This window comes from Merops nubicus, unplaced genomic scaffold (genome assembly GCF_000691845.1).
Source record: "Merops nubicus isolate BGI_N331 unplaced genomic scaffold, ASM69184v1 scaffold7226, whole genome shotgun sequence".
Lineage (NCBI taxonomy): Eukaryota > Metazoa > Chordata > Aves > Coraciiformes > Meropidae > Merops > Merops nubicus.
In genome coordinates, this window is record NW_008616874.1 from 54,275 (window position 1) to 71,494 (window position 17,220).

The window sequence follows — 17,220 nt, forward strand, 5'->3', positions numbered from 1 at the left end:
TATATAGTGACAAATCAATGCAATTCAGGGTGTGTGGCTGACAAGTTCCATGGCCTAGCAGCCCTTTTCCAGCCTCTAGACTGACATCATCTTCTCATGGACACTGGGATGTAGGAATCAATTTTACCCTTGCCATGGAGTCAGTATACTGCAGTCTTGAAATATGTTTAGGTCCCACAATTCAGACACAAATCTCAGATCTGGAATCTCTTGACTTTCCCCTCCCCCCCCCAATAAAGAAGGATTATTATAAAGGTTTCTAAAAGAAAGAAGATAGTCATTCCACTGAATCCTCATCAGAAAAGCTAAGAGAAAGAAAAATACAGGATGGATAAGACAGAACCTAAGGAGATACTATAGTTACTTTTAAATGGAAGTGAACAGAGCAGTTATACACAAGGATGAAAGGATATCTAAGAGCAGTAAGTGCTATTAAGAATCAAAGTTATGAAATACTAAAGAAAAAAATGCTAAATTTTATGATGCAAAGAAGCTGATCATCCAAAAGAATTCTGAGAAGAATGAAATAAAGCCAGAAAAAGATATGTATTAGGAAATTAGAGGCTCAAAACCAGCTGAATGCAAAGAGGTGTGAACAATTGGTAAGGAAATGCAGAACAACTGTCAATATCAGATCATTGATAATCACAAGCATCATATCATAGACTTATTTGGTACTCAGGGAGCTATTCATGAAGCCCCTTGGCAAATCACAAACAAAGAGTTCAGAGAGCAGATGAGAAGCTGTGGCAATGTAGAACCAGTCCCCATAGCAAGAAAACAAATAAATCACTGACTCGTTTGATTATTTAACTTCATTATTGGATAAAATAGCAGGACATACAGTAGAAGCAATCAATGTAAAAGCACCAGGAAAATACAAATCATCAGAGATTACAAAAAGTTCATAAAGAGAATCTGCACTCAGTGACATGACAACTGCTGGGGTTTTGAACATGTCCCCCCAGACACCAGTTTCAAGCCATCATATACAAGCTCTAATCCCATCCACCAACTCTGCAAGATCACCAGGCTCTCCATCCCAATATAATAAAACCATTAACATGAAGTTGAGGAGTTTTCTGAAGCAGTACCACTTGTATATCACAAACAAAACACTGATTAAACTTAAGACTCAAGTTATTCTTCTAAATCACTAATATTTAAACGTGGTATAGCTGGTTTTGGATAAAGAGGCTTTGACTTGCTTATTCCATGGTAAGTGATATTAGAAAAAAACCACTGTATAAACTTTTAGTAAGAAGCTACAAAAATAAAAGCACTAGAAGGAAGCAAATGAAGACATTTGAAATCCAAGCAGTGCAAGTCTTCCACCAAAGTGGAGTTCATCATTCCAGTTTGCTCCATCCCCCAAGAGCTGGTGCCAAGAGATGATCCAGAGCACCTTCTGCTTTGCTCTTCTTGCAGCAAGGGAGGGAAAAAAGAAAATGCAGGGATCATTTCAACAGTTTGAACTCCTTGGAAGAGGAGGGGATGAGACAAGGTCTGTAGAGAACTGCATGCTGTCTGCCTGCACAGTAAACAGCATTGCACTCGGATGAAAGCAAAATTATGTGGCCGACTGTTAGGTTACTGAAGGGTCAAACAGATGACAGCTGTGGCAGGCAGTGGTAAACCTTTAATATGCCACGATGGACCAATGTGCACATCCTCCAGTGGATGAATAAATGTGCCTGAACAAGGGATTACACCTGAGCAAGCAACTGCACAGATTAATAAATTCAGCATCAGAACGTTCAACAGAAACTGAGGGAGCAGAGAAAAACAACTGCCCAGAAACACTCACCTGTTCTTCTGCTACCCCATTTATAAAAACAAACACAATCCCAGTGTTACTGAGGAGAGTTTAATAGATTGAGACATGTACATAAGGAGAAAAGCCCCCAAACACTGCGAGACCTCAAATCTTTTTAGTTGGTATCTAAGCAGAGTCGTTCAGTGACAGATGCTCTGTGTGCAGATTGATCTCCAGCCTGAGCCAAACTGCTCCACGTAGGGTGATGTAATCCTCAAAAGTATATCATTAACTACAATTTAATAAAAAGCCACAGGCTGAAAAAATACAATTTCATAAAAAAGAAAGATCTCTCCCTGCACAGGGCTGAGAGAGGCAGTAACAGGAAAATAAAACAAACAGGTACAGCATCTCTTCTCATAAGCAGTGAGAATTTCCTTGGTTATTAAATGAGACTCCCCACAACTCACAGCCTGTGCTCTCTGTCACTGCTCACTACCATATTCTACTGGAAACATTTATGGAACTACATTTTAGATACAAAAATAAAGAGAGAAGCAATGCAGTGTAATAGGAGTAGTTCTGAGTGTGTTGCAGCCGTGGATTACAGCTAAAATTTACTTATATATTTATATATTCATGGAGTGTATAATTCTGTACATCACAAGACAACTGTGCTTATTACATGCCTTTTAGCAACACCATTTTTTTTCTATTTCAGAACTTGCTGCTGTAAAATGCGTTCAGAATTATTAAGTATTTATTTCAGTCTGAGGAGGCTCCAAATCCAATAGCTTTATTAGCCATGAAGGGTGAAGTACGACCCAGATAACACAGATACATTTATGTTGACTGAAATGGTTTTCATCTTTGATTTTGTAAGTTGGAAAACTACACTGAAAGATCAAAGCATTAAATTACTACTGCACATTCCTATCAACTTCAATGGGCATTAGACCAAGCCCTTAATGGGGTATTAATGTAATGCAGTTGTTGTTAAGTGTTATCTTAATATTAGCTGTATTATGCTAAGTGGGTGAACAAGACCCCATTAGGGTAATTCTGACAAACAAAACAAGGGGGAAATCCTTTCCCTAGCAATGTTCTGCTTTGTTTTTTTTTTTCAGGAAATATATGCCCTGTTTTCCTAAATAAGTCTTATTCCCAGAGTTTAAGAACAGTCTTGAAGTCCAGACATCCTAAGGAAAGCCACCCCCCTTCTAAAACAAAAAAATATAAATTAAGAAAGTCTACAAGAATTAAAACATTTTTTCTTTGCACTTTTACAGGAAACACCAAAATTGTTATTTATAAAGATTCTTACATCTACAGACATGAAGGGAGCACTTCAAAAGGCTCCAGTTAAAAAGATTTCAGAAATTAGGCATCAAGTTGAAATATCTAAAAATAAAATGGCTCACTTTGGTTTAATCTTTATTTATATTCTGTGACTGAAAGAAAACTTTCAGGTTTTAAAAACCTCCACAAACAACTCCACTAAGCCAAAACCCCTTCCCCCCAAAGCCCACCACCAAAACACCACCCAGCACAGCCACTACACGTGCCAAATAATTTCAGCAACCAAATTGTTCTCCAAAGAACAAAACCATGAATTTTGCTACCTTATAAGTCTAAATCCAAACTGATAAGTCTAAGTCTAAACTAATCCTTGACAAAGTGTAGATAGCAAACAGAGAAATGAATGAGGATTATGAAGATGAAACATAAATGGGCTAATAAATATTTGAATGCCTGCAGAACGCTTGGTAGCAAAGCTGCTCTCAGCAGGACTCCAACAGTAACTAGGAAAAAGTGGTGGACAACCAAAAGCAGATGAACAACAAGGTGCATGTAAAACTGCAGTTCCAGAAGATCTTTATTTCTCAGTGTCAGCACTAATGCTGCCCCAGCCAGGTTGCACCTCTGGCTCACAGCAAGCTGCAGCCACCAGGGCTGAGGCAGCAGACACTTAAAGGATCTCCAGGACAGCTACAGAAGAAAAAAAGATGGATAAAAAAAAAATTTGATTCAGATCAATTTATGTAACCAGCTTGCATTGCACAGCAGTTAATTATTACATTAAGCAACTCCAATCAAGTGAAATATTTAGTATGAGAAAAATGTACAGATGAAGCAAGAGCTGCTTTTCAACCTCATTTAATGTCTTAAAAAGGCAGAGACACAGCTAGCAGGAGATCTGAACCCTTTTGTACAAACTGGTTTTACACTCTGATCTGGGGCCTCATCCCAGTGATATGGAGAATTCAGAGACTCTCCCCAGGTCAGGACATTCCCAGCAGTGGGCCACCAGTCATGGACCAGCTGGCAGAAGGGCTGGACACAAAGCCAAGGGTCAAAAGAGCACCAGCTAAACCTCTGCTTGCATCCAGATCTCCCCTAGGAGATTTCAAGATATATGAGGAGCAAAATCCTGGCAGGTTAAAATTTATCTTCATAAAAAATGGCATTTCTCTGAAGTTATCCAGAGAAGGGCAACAAAGCTGGTGAGGGCTCTGGGGAACAAGTCTTACTAGAAGTGGCTGAAGGAACTGTGATTGTTTAGTGTGGAGAAGAAAAGGCTCAGGGGAGCCCTTACTGCTCTCTACAGCTCCCTGAAAGGCATTTGTAGTGAGGTGGGTGCTGATAGGACAAGAGGACATGGTGGACAGAAGTTGCACTTGGGAGGTTTTGATTGGATATTAAGGAAAATTTCTTTCCTGACAGAGTGGTGAGACCTTGGCCCAGGCTGCCCAGGGAGGTGGTGGAGTCACCAGCCCTGGAGGGGTTCAAAACCCATGTAGACGTGGCACTTGGGGACATGACCTACTGGTCATGGCAGTGTTGAGTTGCCTGTTGGACTTGATGATCTTGGAGGTCTTTTCCAACCTTAATGATTCTATGATAATGTTGTGAGTCATTAAGATTGTATTTTTGGCTGGGCATGCATGTTGGCCTTTAACTTTCTGACAGAGTTTTGACAAGACAATCTACTAAAACAGTGCAGAAATTTCAGTTTTCATGAAAAAACAACATTAAGAACAATGCAAAATACATTTTTAGGTAAAAAGAAGATGGTTTTACATGCCTCTCCCCCAAATACTTCTTTCCTTATTTCCTACACCAGAATGTCTCTACTTCCTCTCTTCACCATATTTCCCTCCTTCACAAGCTCTCCATTCACCAGCTTTGTATGACAGTATGAGACAAGCAGATTTACATTAAAAAAAAATAAAATATATAAGATTGCTATGGGAATAAGACAAAACCTGTTACCCAGTCCAACATAAAAAGGATTGAGAACTGGAGAGAACTCAAATGGAATTGAATCTGTCACCCCAACCAATAAGGTTATGATCTGCAACAACTGCTTTTTCTCCCTCATTTACTTCATGCTTTTATGTAATTTCATTTTCTCTTCAGATACTATTTGCAGAATGTAATAATTCAAGTTAAGATCCAAAAAACTTTAAGAATTAGAAGTAATATTTTCCAATACATTGCTCACTACTGTCACTCGCTTGGAAACTTTTATAAAAGATGAAATATGCCCATTCTGCATCAGTGCTACAGATGTAGAGCTGGAATTTGAGATGAATCTTTACATGATTGTGTCTATGTATTAGATATTATATATTAAAAAATATATTCAGCCATGTATTTCTTTCTTTAAACTACACTCTATGCCCTGCAATAAAGTTTTGCATAGACTAGTAAGTAAATTTAGATTTAGGTTTTTTCCACAGGTGTAATCAAAGGCAGTTCTTATAAATTTTAAAGGCAGGAAGAACTGTCACACTGCTCCCTGTCCTCCAAAAGTCAAGGCACCATTAATGTCAGTAGTTTATCTCAAAACACAATGTCTCTTATCAGAGGTTGCTGGAATCGCTTCCCAGCTAGTGCAAAACATCATGGGAAGGAATAAATCTGTCCCATTTTTAAGCTTTTGATCCAGGATAAATGTTTCTTCACATTTTGAAAGATTCAGAGAAAATCATTTCCTTCCATTGCATATCCCCATAGCTGCCCTGGTTCATTAAATAACACACCAGATGATCTCCCTGCACAGTGAACCTTAAAAATCAGTAATGATGAAACCTTAAAAGACTCAACTCAAAGTCTCTGCCTACCAATGGATGATCTCTGGCAACATAAAGATCAGAAAATAATGTGGAATGAGCTAGACAAAAAATTTCTTGAACATACAGCAGAGCTTTACAAGATGGGTTCTCATTTGCACTTTAGCTCTTCCAATCTATTGCAAAGGCCTCCTGAAAGTGGCCAAGGAGCAGATCTGGAGCTCCTTTTAAGATGCCACTACAAGGTTTATGTTGGGTACATTCACACCACTGTGAAACAAATCCCATGTCTCCTACCAGGGTCACACTTGGACTGTTATCTCCAATATTATAAAATTGGCCATGTCATTGTTTCCCAACAGCAATATCTTTATCTGCCACCTCTGAAATATGGGAGAAGCCCTAACTGAATCTAACAGTGAACTGTTTGGGGATTTTCTATATTGCTTCCAGAGTTAGAAATAGTTGTACGAGGAGCCAGGATAAAACAGACACTAATTACCCCTGACTATGCAAATTAAGCTGGTTGTAGTTTAGGTTTAAAACATTTTGAAGCTCTCAATTGCACAACAGCCACCAAATCAAATGAACACTATTTTTCTTTGCAGTCCTCTTGCTGCAGAGCACCCCAGGATGCACTGAATTATTTCTGCCAGGTGAATGCCTCGTGTGCAAGGCACAAGTCCCAGTTCACCAGGGACAAGGTGGCACTTTGAGCCTCTCCAGCCTGCAGTGGTGGAGTGGCACAGGAGCTGTGAAATTTTCTGCTTATTTAAACTGAGCTCCTGACATACTCCATTGTCTCTACTAAACAAAAGTGATGCTAACCTACGGATTCCTCACACCTGGTAGTTCTTAAAATGACAAGAGATGGGAACAAAATCCATCTAAATGTGTATTTAGAACGCTGCAGCAAGTCTGTTTTATGACTCTTCACACAGATCCTTGGGACTGCACAAAAACTTCTGTGTGTCATTACCATTCTTCCTGGAGAGGTCAATGGCAACAAGTCCCCTGCATAAGGTCACAGCCATCACAATTTGAGTGCAGGTCTCCTTAAAATCCACAGCCCTGTGTGTTAGGCTACAGGTTTTTCATTTCACACTGCAGGGAAACACCCAGCTGGCTCTCTAGGCAGGGCTCCTTACTTGGGATCACTGCATAAAGTTACTCCACACATCCCCATCTTCATGAAGCCTTTCTGTTTTCTTCTGTTGGATCAAAATACTACAAATACTTACAGTGGCTGGTTCAAGTAAAGTGGTTTCTAAGTTCAAACACTTCTCCCCTGAGTTCTCAGTTCCTGAACATCTGACTCTACTATACACGAGCACAGTCTTGCCAAGCACAAACACTTGAGTCACCTTCTGCTTTCTCCTCCAAGAGAGCAAGCAGCACTTGTCTAGAAGAAGGTCTACTTCCCTGCCAAAAGGCATGCGTTTGAAATGCTTTTGACTTTGTTAAAAAGACTCCTAAAAAGTTGTCAAGAAAGTCATAACTATTTGTTCCATCCAAGTAGGAAAAAACATCACGCTACATTAGACAGCTGTATTTTAATATTCTGTTTATAGTTATGGAAATTCTGTTCATTTTAGCATCAATAAGTTCTGATTGTGCTAATCAGACAGGAATATAAATGAGCTTTTATTTGCTTAGGTTTTCAAACATGTATAGTAATATACTTGAGGTTAAGCTTTTGCTTTACAACCTTATGTTATTTTCTTACTGCAAACTCAGTGTGAAAATTGTGTTTTGACCCCTGGTAAACCTCTGAATTCTCATCATCAATATATACATCTTATACTTGAGAAGTTAAAGGCTAATATTATCCCATTTGCTACTAAACAAGGAATTGAAAGGTTAATTATGGCAAAAATGAAGATTTTTGTCCAAGAGGCTAGCAGCAGCATATTTAAAATTACCAAAAATTAAAAATCTAAAAGCATTCATTTTGAACATGATCATTAACCACAACAACAAAATCAGAACAGCTTCTTCCGGAAAGCTTTTTTAAACACACAAAGAAGTATTTATTCTTAGTTCTGTTGTTTCCCTGAACATCTGCCAAATTATTCAGCTCTGTAATTCCAATTGCAGTGAACCTCCCCTGATCTTCAACTGTCACCCATAACCACTTTTGTATGGTTTTTTTTTCATCACAGTGTCTTGAGCTTCAGAAGTAAGGGGCTGATTCAGCTCATGTTCTGCACTGCAAAGTTCTCCCAACATCCTTTTCCCTTCCAAAGTCTTTTAACTTTCTGCTTGCAGAGAAAAGGGTTTCACCCTGTCCACCTTGGTACCTGTGTAGCATGACCCACCTGCAGACTTCCAGCTCTCATAAAGTAACAAACACCACTAGATCTGTTCTGTATGTAAGAAATGGAAGATTAAAGGTAGTACCCAAAACCCTTGGAATTATCACACTAGAGGAGATCACTCATCCATCTTGGTTATCATCTATTCTTCATTAACAGCCAACAGTAGACACTTTAGAACGTAGTTTAATCAATGAAGAGCAAGCCTAGGATGCTTCTGTCTAGTTTGCTACCAAAAGACAGAAGAAACAAAAGGATGGTTATTCAATGGGATGCCATTCAGGTAGTGAGCAAAAGCTTTATCTTCATCTCATTACAAAAACCAGCAGAAGAAAGGCAGAAGAGCCATCTCTTAAGTTTTTATCTCCTCAGCAGGGACAGACTGGCAAGTAAAGAAGAATGACTTTAATAGCTGCTGCCAGAGGACAGGTAAGAAGAGATAAGCTGAGGTAAGAAGAGATAAGAAAGAGGGATCTCAGCTTGCAGAAAGGAGATGATACAGCCTGTCTTTGTCACAGCTCCTGGAATCCCCTCATGCCACCTCAGGATAGGAAGGCTGCCTGATGTTGAGATGGAAACAATTCCAAGACCTTGCATCTTCTAAAAGTGCATTGCCAATATTGCGCCATGCTAACCCAAAAAACAGCTGTGGAGAAGCTCCTGTCCTACTCTCAGCACATGGCAGGCCTGTGCTGAAACTCAGCAAACAAAAATCCCCATGCACTAGGAGTTACCACCATTCTTATTAAATAAATATTTAGACCGTAGCTTTGAATTAAGTATTCTGTGAGGGATCACCATCAAATGCACCAAAGCTCCATAAACTTTTACAAAAAATATATTGGAATGACTTGCTATATTCTGCCATACTTTAAACTGCACTAGGCAGAAGAACAGTATAAATACAGATGTACAGCCCTCATGTCCAGGAATACCTGCAATAACAAAATTTTATTGCACTGGAAAATTTCTTCTTGGTAATTAATGCAAAAATCAGAATTGCCCCTAGCCAAAGTTTCTCCATGTCAGTGTCATAAAGTATCAGAATTGCCCAAGTTTCTCCATGTCAGTGTCATAAAGTCTGTGATGAGCTGAATCAATGAAGATAAAGACAGCATTTATGATGTGTTATAAATGATGTGCTAGTTGTCTGGAGATGAGGATTCAGCCTTAAGGTTAGATAGTATCTGCAGCAAGAAGTAGCTGCTTTTCAAGAGAAGTCTTTCTTCAGCTTAGAAGACAAAGCAGAAATTGAGGACACTCTTGAGAGGTATCTGAGGTCTCCAAAAAGTTTCAGGACCACACTGTTCTTTACACTTAAGGAATTAAATACTGCACCTGATAAGAGATTGCCCAGCATCACACACAGACTCCTGTAAATCTACTGAACTTGGAGGAAGTCCATTAAGTCAATGACAGTCTTCTCATTGACTTTGACCTCTCCAGGTTTAGGTACAGCTAAAAAAAACCAACACAGGGAATCCTGATAAAGGACACTATCTATTCTCTGACTTAGCTCCATGTTAAGATGAGCTAAGTCAGGAAATAAACACAGATTACCATCCATCTCCATTGCTGCTCAACTTCTTATTGCAATATTGATGAAGAATGAAAACAAGCCCTAAAAAAAAAAAAACCTTTCTCAAAACCAACCAATTGGTAGGCTGTAAACAGAAAACCTTCTCATTGAAGACCTCTCCAGGTTTAGGTATAGCTAAAAAAAAACCAACACAGGGAATCTTGATAAAGGACATTATTTATTCCCTGACTTAGCTCCATGTTAAGATGAGCTAAGTCAGGAAATAAACACAGATTACCATCCATCTCCATTGCTGCTCAACTTCTTATTGCAATATTGATGAAAAATGAAAACAAGCCCTAAAAAAAAAAAACCTTTCTCAAAACCAATTGGTAGGCTGTAAACAGAAAACCTTACAACATCCAGCACAAATATACAAGACAACTACAGGTGTGTTAACAACAAGTTGCAGCAAGAAGGCAGAGGCAAGATTTACACTTGTACACAGCAAGAGGTGAAATTGGGTCTCCAGGAAGCCAGCACCATCTGTCACTTTATTAAGACAAAAGATGCCTGCAGCAGGGCAGATTTCTTGCCTCCCAGAGCTTACCAGGCTGTTTGCTGTACCCTTTGTCCACCATCACAGAGGAGTAGTTAGGCTTGATAGTAAGTTGGGTGTAAGTGCAAACAGTTATCTACAATGGGGGCCTTTTCAGACTTACAGCAGCAGTTCTGTTTTCTGCTACCAGACCTGTATGAGGCACCCAGGATATCAAACAACTCAGAGAAAAGCAGAACTCAAAGATTGGTTCCTCATTTTGCAGCTAATTCAATAAGCAAACAGAATTTTCTATCAGTGGAATGAATCTTGCTAGCAATACACAAGCAATCCAAGCTGAGCAGTTCTGACAGTCACTATTGGCAGAGATGCATTTTAATGTTATGACTATACATGTATAATGCACAAAATGGATATTACTATTAATATGCAAAACCATTATGCATTAAGATACAGACTGGCTCTGTCTGAATGCTGTAACTCTTAATGAAAACTGAATTTTAACAAGAGCAGTGTCATAGTAGTAAGTGATGATAGCTATTTTTTTTTTTCCCTGCAAACGAATTTTCACCCATACAGCAAATCCTCACTGAAGACTAAATCAAAATTACTGCAAGTTTCCAAGAGCTGTATCTCTTTTGCAGAGGGGAAGGTATCATCAGAATCCTGCCAATGTCCAAGAAACCTTCACTAAGAATTACACATTGACTGCAAATGTACTCCTCCTACACGAGATTAGTTTCCATGCAAGAATTCACCAGAAACACAGGAATTGTTTCCTCATCTGCATTAAATCAACAACATACTGATGTTTGGTACACCCCTTGTTTTTGAGAAACACTGAAGCCAAAAAAACCCCCAGCACCTCTGTGCCTTCAAAAGACATTTAGCCAGAAGGAAACAGCATCTCCCCATGTAAGCAAATACCAAGAGGAAGATAAGTTGCTCCCATGGATATTTGGTGAGTGACTGAGCTCTTCAACTGCACATATAAATGCAAGGTGGCACAGATTGAGACTACACTCATTGATGTGGTGAGATCCTACAGCAGCACTCAAACACAAAAACAACACAACCCAGACTGACAGGAAAAAAACAAGGACTAGTAAACCCAGCAGAGAGGCAAGGCACTGGCTTTCCAGTAAGCATTTGACAAAAATTCAAGCCTGTCTCCATATACTGGATGTTAGAATGAACAGGAATATTGTTCACTCATCTCATTGATTTAACAGGATCCTGACATTTGGGATCCAGGGCAAGTGCAATGAGATGAAAAAATGGATCCATATCACACTGTTTCAGTAGGATCCCCTTTTTGCCTCTCCAAATCAATATGGGACAGCAGATGGGGAGGCAAAATAGAAACCTGAATGAGATCCTTTGCACATGTCCAAGCAAACTACCCACGACCTTTTAAACAGTATTCCAGGTGTGGAAAGCCAAGTCTGCCAAAGTAAAGAATGAGTAAGAATCACGCTTTCCAATTTCCTGAGTCTTCTAAAGTAAATACTAATAAAGAGGAGAGCTGTGGATCTGATACATGATGTTGCTGAACCTGAGAGTTTAAGTTTTTTCCCTGTATTAGACTGAGAAATAAAAATGAAAAAAATGAAAATAAAACATTTAAAAGCACGACAACACTCGAACTCAAATAAACACATATAACATGATACAGTTTCAAAATCAAATGGACTGTTAAACAACAAATTAGAAGGAAAAATTTCCTGTTGGCAAATTTCACTGTAAAGGGACAGAAGAGGAACCAGGCTTCAATGTCCAACTAGTTTCTGTAGGTTAAAATAGTTTGGGCTGGGTTTTTTTTATTTGGTTGGGGTTTTTTTTTGTTGTTGTTTTTTGGATATGTTTGGGGGTGGTGTGCCAAGGCTTGCAATGGATGGAGATGAAAAGTTAATAGCAATTTTTTGGTTTGCCCTGTTTAGGTAAAGTGCCCTCAAGACAGTGTCAGGATACACTATTTGTGGGGACAACGAGGTAGAAGCTCAGCAGAGAAAGTTACTCCAAGCAGATTCTACAGGTCTCACTCTTTGAAACGTGCCCTTTCATCTCCTGAAGAACAAAAACGTGATGCATTTACACACAGTTCTCCTTGTTTCACTTCTTTGAACTTTCTTTTATATTTGCAGCTTTCTTTCTCCTTCAAGCATCTTTCAAAAGTTGTTTTTTCCTCCTAATTCTCAGGAGAAACTTTAAAAAGCTGCTTTTCCAGGGAAAACAGAGCAGCCAGTTTTAGCACTATAAACCAGCTGAAAACAGTAGCAAATGATGAGAAAGCAGAAGAAACTGATGCCTGTGCTCACACTGGTGGTGCTGAGCAGAGCACCAGTGCCAGGAGGGGCTCATGAAGCTCCCCATGGAGCTTTCTCCTTCTCTCCAGTTGAGCAGCACCACTGTGACAGGCAAATGAAGCTAAAAAATTAGCAGAAGTGATACAAAAATCCAGCCCTCAAACTGCAGAGGAGCAGTTTATACTCTTATATACTCCTCCCAACCTAAGGAGGACATAAAGAAGGGCACAAAGGTGATCAGGGAGCTGAAGCATCTCCCACATGAGAAGAGGCTGAGAAAGCTGGGGTTGGTTAGCCTGGAGGAGAGAAGGCTGCAGGGAGACCTGGCTGCAGCCTTTCACTACTTCAAGGGGGCCTACATGAAAGATGGGGAGGGACAGGACAAGGGGTAATGGCTTGAAACTGAAAGAAGGCAGAGGCAGATGAGATGGAAGGAAGAAGTTCTTCACTGTGAGGGTGATGAGACAATGGGACAGGTTGGCCAGGGAAGCTGTGGATGCCCCATCCCTGGAAGTGTTTCATTCTAGTAGGAGGTGCCCCTGGCAGGAGGGTCAGAACTAGGTGATCTTTAAGTTCACTTCAAAGCCAAACCATTCTATGACTCTGTGCTAGGTGCCTACCCTAATTATCTGTGATGTTCACCACAGTCACCAGTCACTGCAGTGGCTGTGCATCATAGCCTGCAGCACACTTACCCTCCCACAGTCTGCAGATGAAGGAACTGCTGCTATCCAGCTCACCAAGATACTCAGGGACTTGAGGTGGGTCATCTGGGAGAGCTGGAAGTCAATACAACAGTCAGGAGCAGCTGTAACACAGCTGGAATCAATTCATGACCACCACAGACCATGGTTTAGTTTTGCACTTTAACCAGTGATGTTGTTGTGCATATTTTACTCATTTTTACCTTTGAAGATGTTCTTTAGAGTAACTTAAACATAATAATACTAAAGTATGTGCTTTGAAGTGCCTTCCTTAACAAGGTAGACATTTTGAAACTCAATATATGTATATTTAATGCTAAATAATCAACTTTTTTTTGCTCCCCATGGTAAATGGACAAAAAGACTGCAGGATCATTAGACATACATCAATAAACAAAAACCCAAGGGCCTTTTTTTTTTCCCCATTAGATACTCTCACATCTCCACTTTGATAAACTACGAAGATTCACACAGGATAAACGAAAACCAATTCAATATAGGACACTGCACTGAGGGAACTAGTCTGAAATACATTATCTGTAAGGACAGAGAATGTCAAGGTTTATAAGCCCAGATCAGCAGCATCTCCATTCCTGTAGCTATGATGTTATTCTGTAACACTGAACTGCAGACAGGTCTTGAAAGAACTGTCTTTTTGCTTATAAGCAGAGCACAAGAAAAATTGCTTTCTATAGAGTCAGGATACTTGCTGATCTATCTTAATGATAGGTTAAAAGTAATATTCTCAGAACTCTTTAACAACTTGTCCTACATTTACAGCATGCTTGTACTAAAATCTGTCTTGAAGCAAACCCCGCTACAGGATTCCCCAGTGGATTTTAGAAGCACACTGTTCCAAAGGTCTACTAACAACATTCAAACAATTGAAGCAAACAGGTAATATTAGCATTAAATAGACACCCAGTCTCCAAACAGCAGAACTGTATGTCAGGATTGAGACCTTCTGCTGAGTTTTGAGTGAGATGGGTGAGGCAGCAGGCAATGCTCAATTGGGGCTGTTCAGCAAATTACATCTGGCTCAAACTCCTGTCTCTGCAAGTGCTGACTGTAACTCCAAGCAACAATCTCAAAGACAGCAATATAACAACATTAAGTCAGAGATATATATATCAATTATGGGAGCTCAAGGCTTCCAAGCAGTCCCTCTCCATCAAGCCATCTGGCTTTTGGCAAGGTGAAAAATAGCTTTTTGCTTGACTTCTTGCTGGTCCTCCAATCTACCAACTCCCCACAGCTACTAAACTGAGATTTGGGAAGTACCCTCACTGAAGGGAGATGAACTGAAAGAGATGCACAGAAGGGCTAGCAGGATGAACACAGGAGGAGGACAGCCCTACACAAGAGCAGAATCATTTGTACTTCAAAATACTAGCAACATTTTCCTTCATACTGCAATGGTCACTGCAAATTAAGTATTCTACTAGTCTTCTGCTGAATAATAAACACTTCTCTATTAGCAAACCCAACGACAGCCAAGGCCAACTTCAATGTTGAAAATACTGGACTTTGAGAGATGTGAACTGGTGAACTTGCAGCTAACATCACCCCTTTCACACTGTGTCTCTTTCTGCAGCTCCATTTGCATAGAAACACATACACACAACTAGATTCTTTTTCAGCAAGTCATTTTGTACACATGGTGTTAGCAGAGTTTATGATAAGAAACTTTCCCATTAGCCTTAAGGCCACCCTTCTTCACAGGCAGCAAAAACAAAAGTTTCCTCTTCTAAGCTGCTTTTAAATATGACCCAGAAGAACTGAGATGACATGAAATAAAAACGCAAGAAAGATGAAAGGATAAAAATGTCCTTCAACAGATGGGTGACAAATCTTTTGTCCTTGTAGAAGGAGTTTATGTACTTCTCCACGTCAACAACTGCCAAGGTCAGAGTGATCTGAGCAAGGCTTTGAGGGTGTCACACCAACAGTTCTGCAGGTGTTGCAGCTCACACTCCAAATATTTGTGATTCTCCATCTTATGTTTGCATCATAAGACACCAGCAGTGCCTGGGAGACAAGGAGGACCCTGTGCTATTTAAGAGTTAGCCTACCCTCTAGGTTCTGAATGTTACCTCAGGTTTTATCTGAAAGGGTTTTTGCTTTAAAAAAAACCCCAAACATATTTAAATTCAACACATCAAGCCAGAAGATTTGCATGTTTTGCAGTTTAAAGACACAGTTTGAGTAAGGGTAAAATGATTGTTCTTTTTCAAAAGAACATTTTACTGTGTTATCTATGAATGAAATAATGTTTTTTTTAGCCTTCCCCTCTTACACTAGTTGCATCTCAGATATTTGTTACTATTCAAAGGGTAACTCTTAAATGGTACAAACTACAGCAAGATAAATTTATTAGTCCTTATCTTATTTGCCTTGTATCAAATTAAAAACTTACAGAGACAAATTAAAACCCAGGCCTTCTCCTTTTTTAAGCAGCAGTGCTCATCTAACATTAACATAACCATGGACATAATGAAATCATTCATTCTACTACAAGTAACATGCATGATGCCAACCACCAATACAAGTGATATATTGCATGGAAATTACTCATACATTTTAGTTGAGTATTGCAGTGTAAATGTAACAAAAGCAATATTCAGGGGATTAAAACCAGTAAAACTACACTTTGAAAAAAAATCTTTAGGTAGAGAAGGAGTTTTATGTTTGGCTTTTACCTGTTTGGGTTTTTTCCCCAGAGTATCTGTTACACCAGTGAATCACTTTAAAAAAGAAAACAAAAAAAATCCCAACAAACCACACATAAATTTGGCTTAGTCTGTGTTTAAATGAACAAGTAACAGATCTCCTTTGGATAACAACTGTAGGGAGCAGTCAGCAGAAATTCAAAGTTATGTATGAGAGGCTCAGAAGTGCACACATAAGATATTCTGCAACAACCAAAGCATGACTGCACGTGCCAGCCACAGCACCCAGGTCTCTCTCCATCCATCCCTGCATTAGGCTGGCTGCAAACAAAACACATCTACTCACAGCAGAGCCAGGCTATAAACCACTTGATTGACCTGTTTCAATTAAAGCATGTGCTTATTTACTACCCTCCTTCCCAAAGTCGTGCTGACTGTTCTGAAAAGTACAGAGGTGATTTGGGCACTATCAGCTATGCCTGCTCTCTGCAACCCTGGGGATGCCAACGTGCAGGGAAGCCACCAGGAATCAACAGAAAAGAGGCCTCACCTCTGCCCCTCACATGCACCTTGGCACTACTAGGGGTGCTCCAGCAGAATGCAGCATGCTGAACAGTGAGATCACCAAAAAAACCCCAAGGGGCTTCTGCTGCTGCTGTGAGCATTCACCTCAATAAGGTAAAGAAAAATGCCTCAGAAGAAGGTGTAACATGGCAGGAGAGAGGAGACCTGAAAAGCAGCACAAGTTCCAAACACTGGGAATTACCTGGGTCACTGGCAGAGTGGGAAAAGGAAACCTCTGAATCAAACTGGTGCAGTGGTAACACTGTGCTGCCCCTTAGGAACAAACCCATCTGACAGGAAACCAAGTTTCTACAGATGCCACAGCAAGAACTTAAAAGTTTCCTGTTACCCACATCTTGCAGCTATTAAATCAGCATACCTACAATGCATATTTTACTAATAACATCCTTAATGGATTCAAATATCTTCTATTCACTTCAAAAGCATAGACCTATGTAGTAACTTTGGAGGAAAAACATCACTTTAATTCACTCACTGCTAATATTTTTGTATTAGTTAAGATTTGTATGCCATGCTTGGTTTCTAATCTCTGTGTTACACTTTCATTCCACAGTCTCCATGGTTCTGTTCCTCAAGTTCAGTTTAAATCTGGAATCTGAAGACATACATCACTCTAAACTGCAAGTTAAAGGTTATTTTGTATTATTACCTCCAAGACAGCCAACAAATGATACCAGGAACAGATGTTTCCACAGCAGCAGCATCTTCAGTCACCTGAATTCAGTAATAGT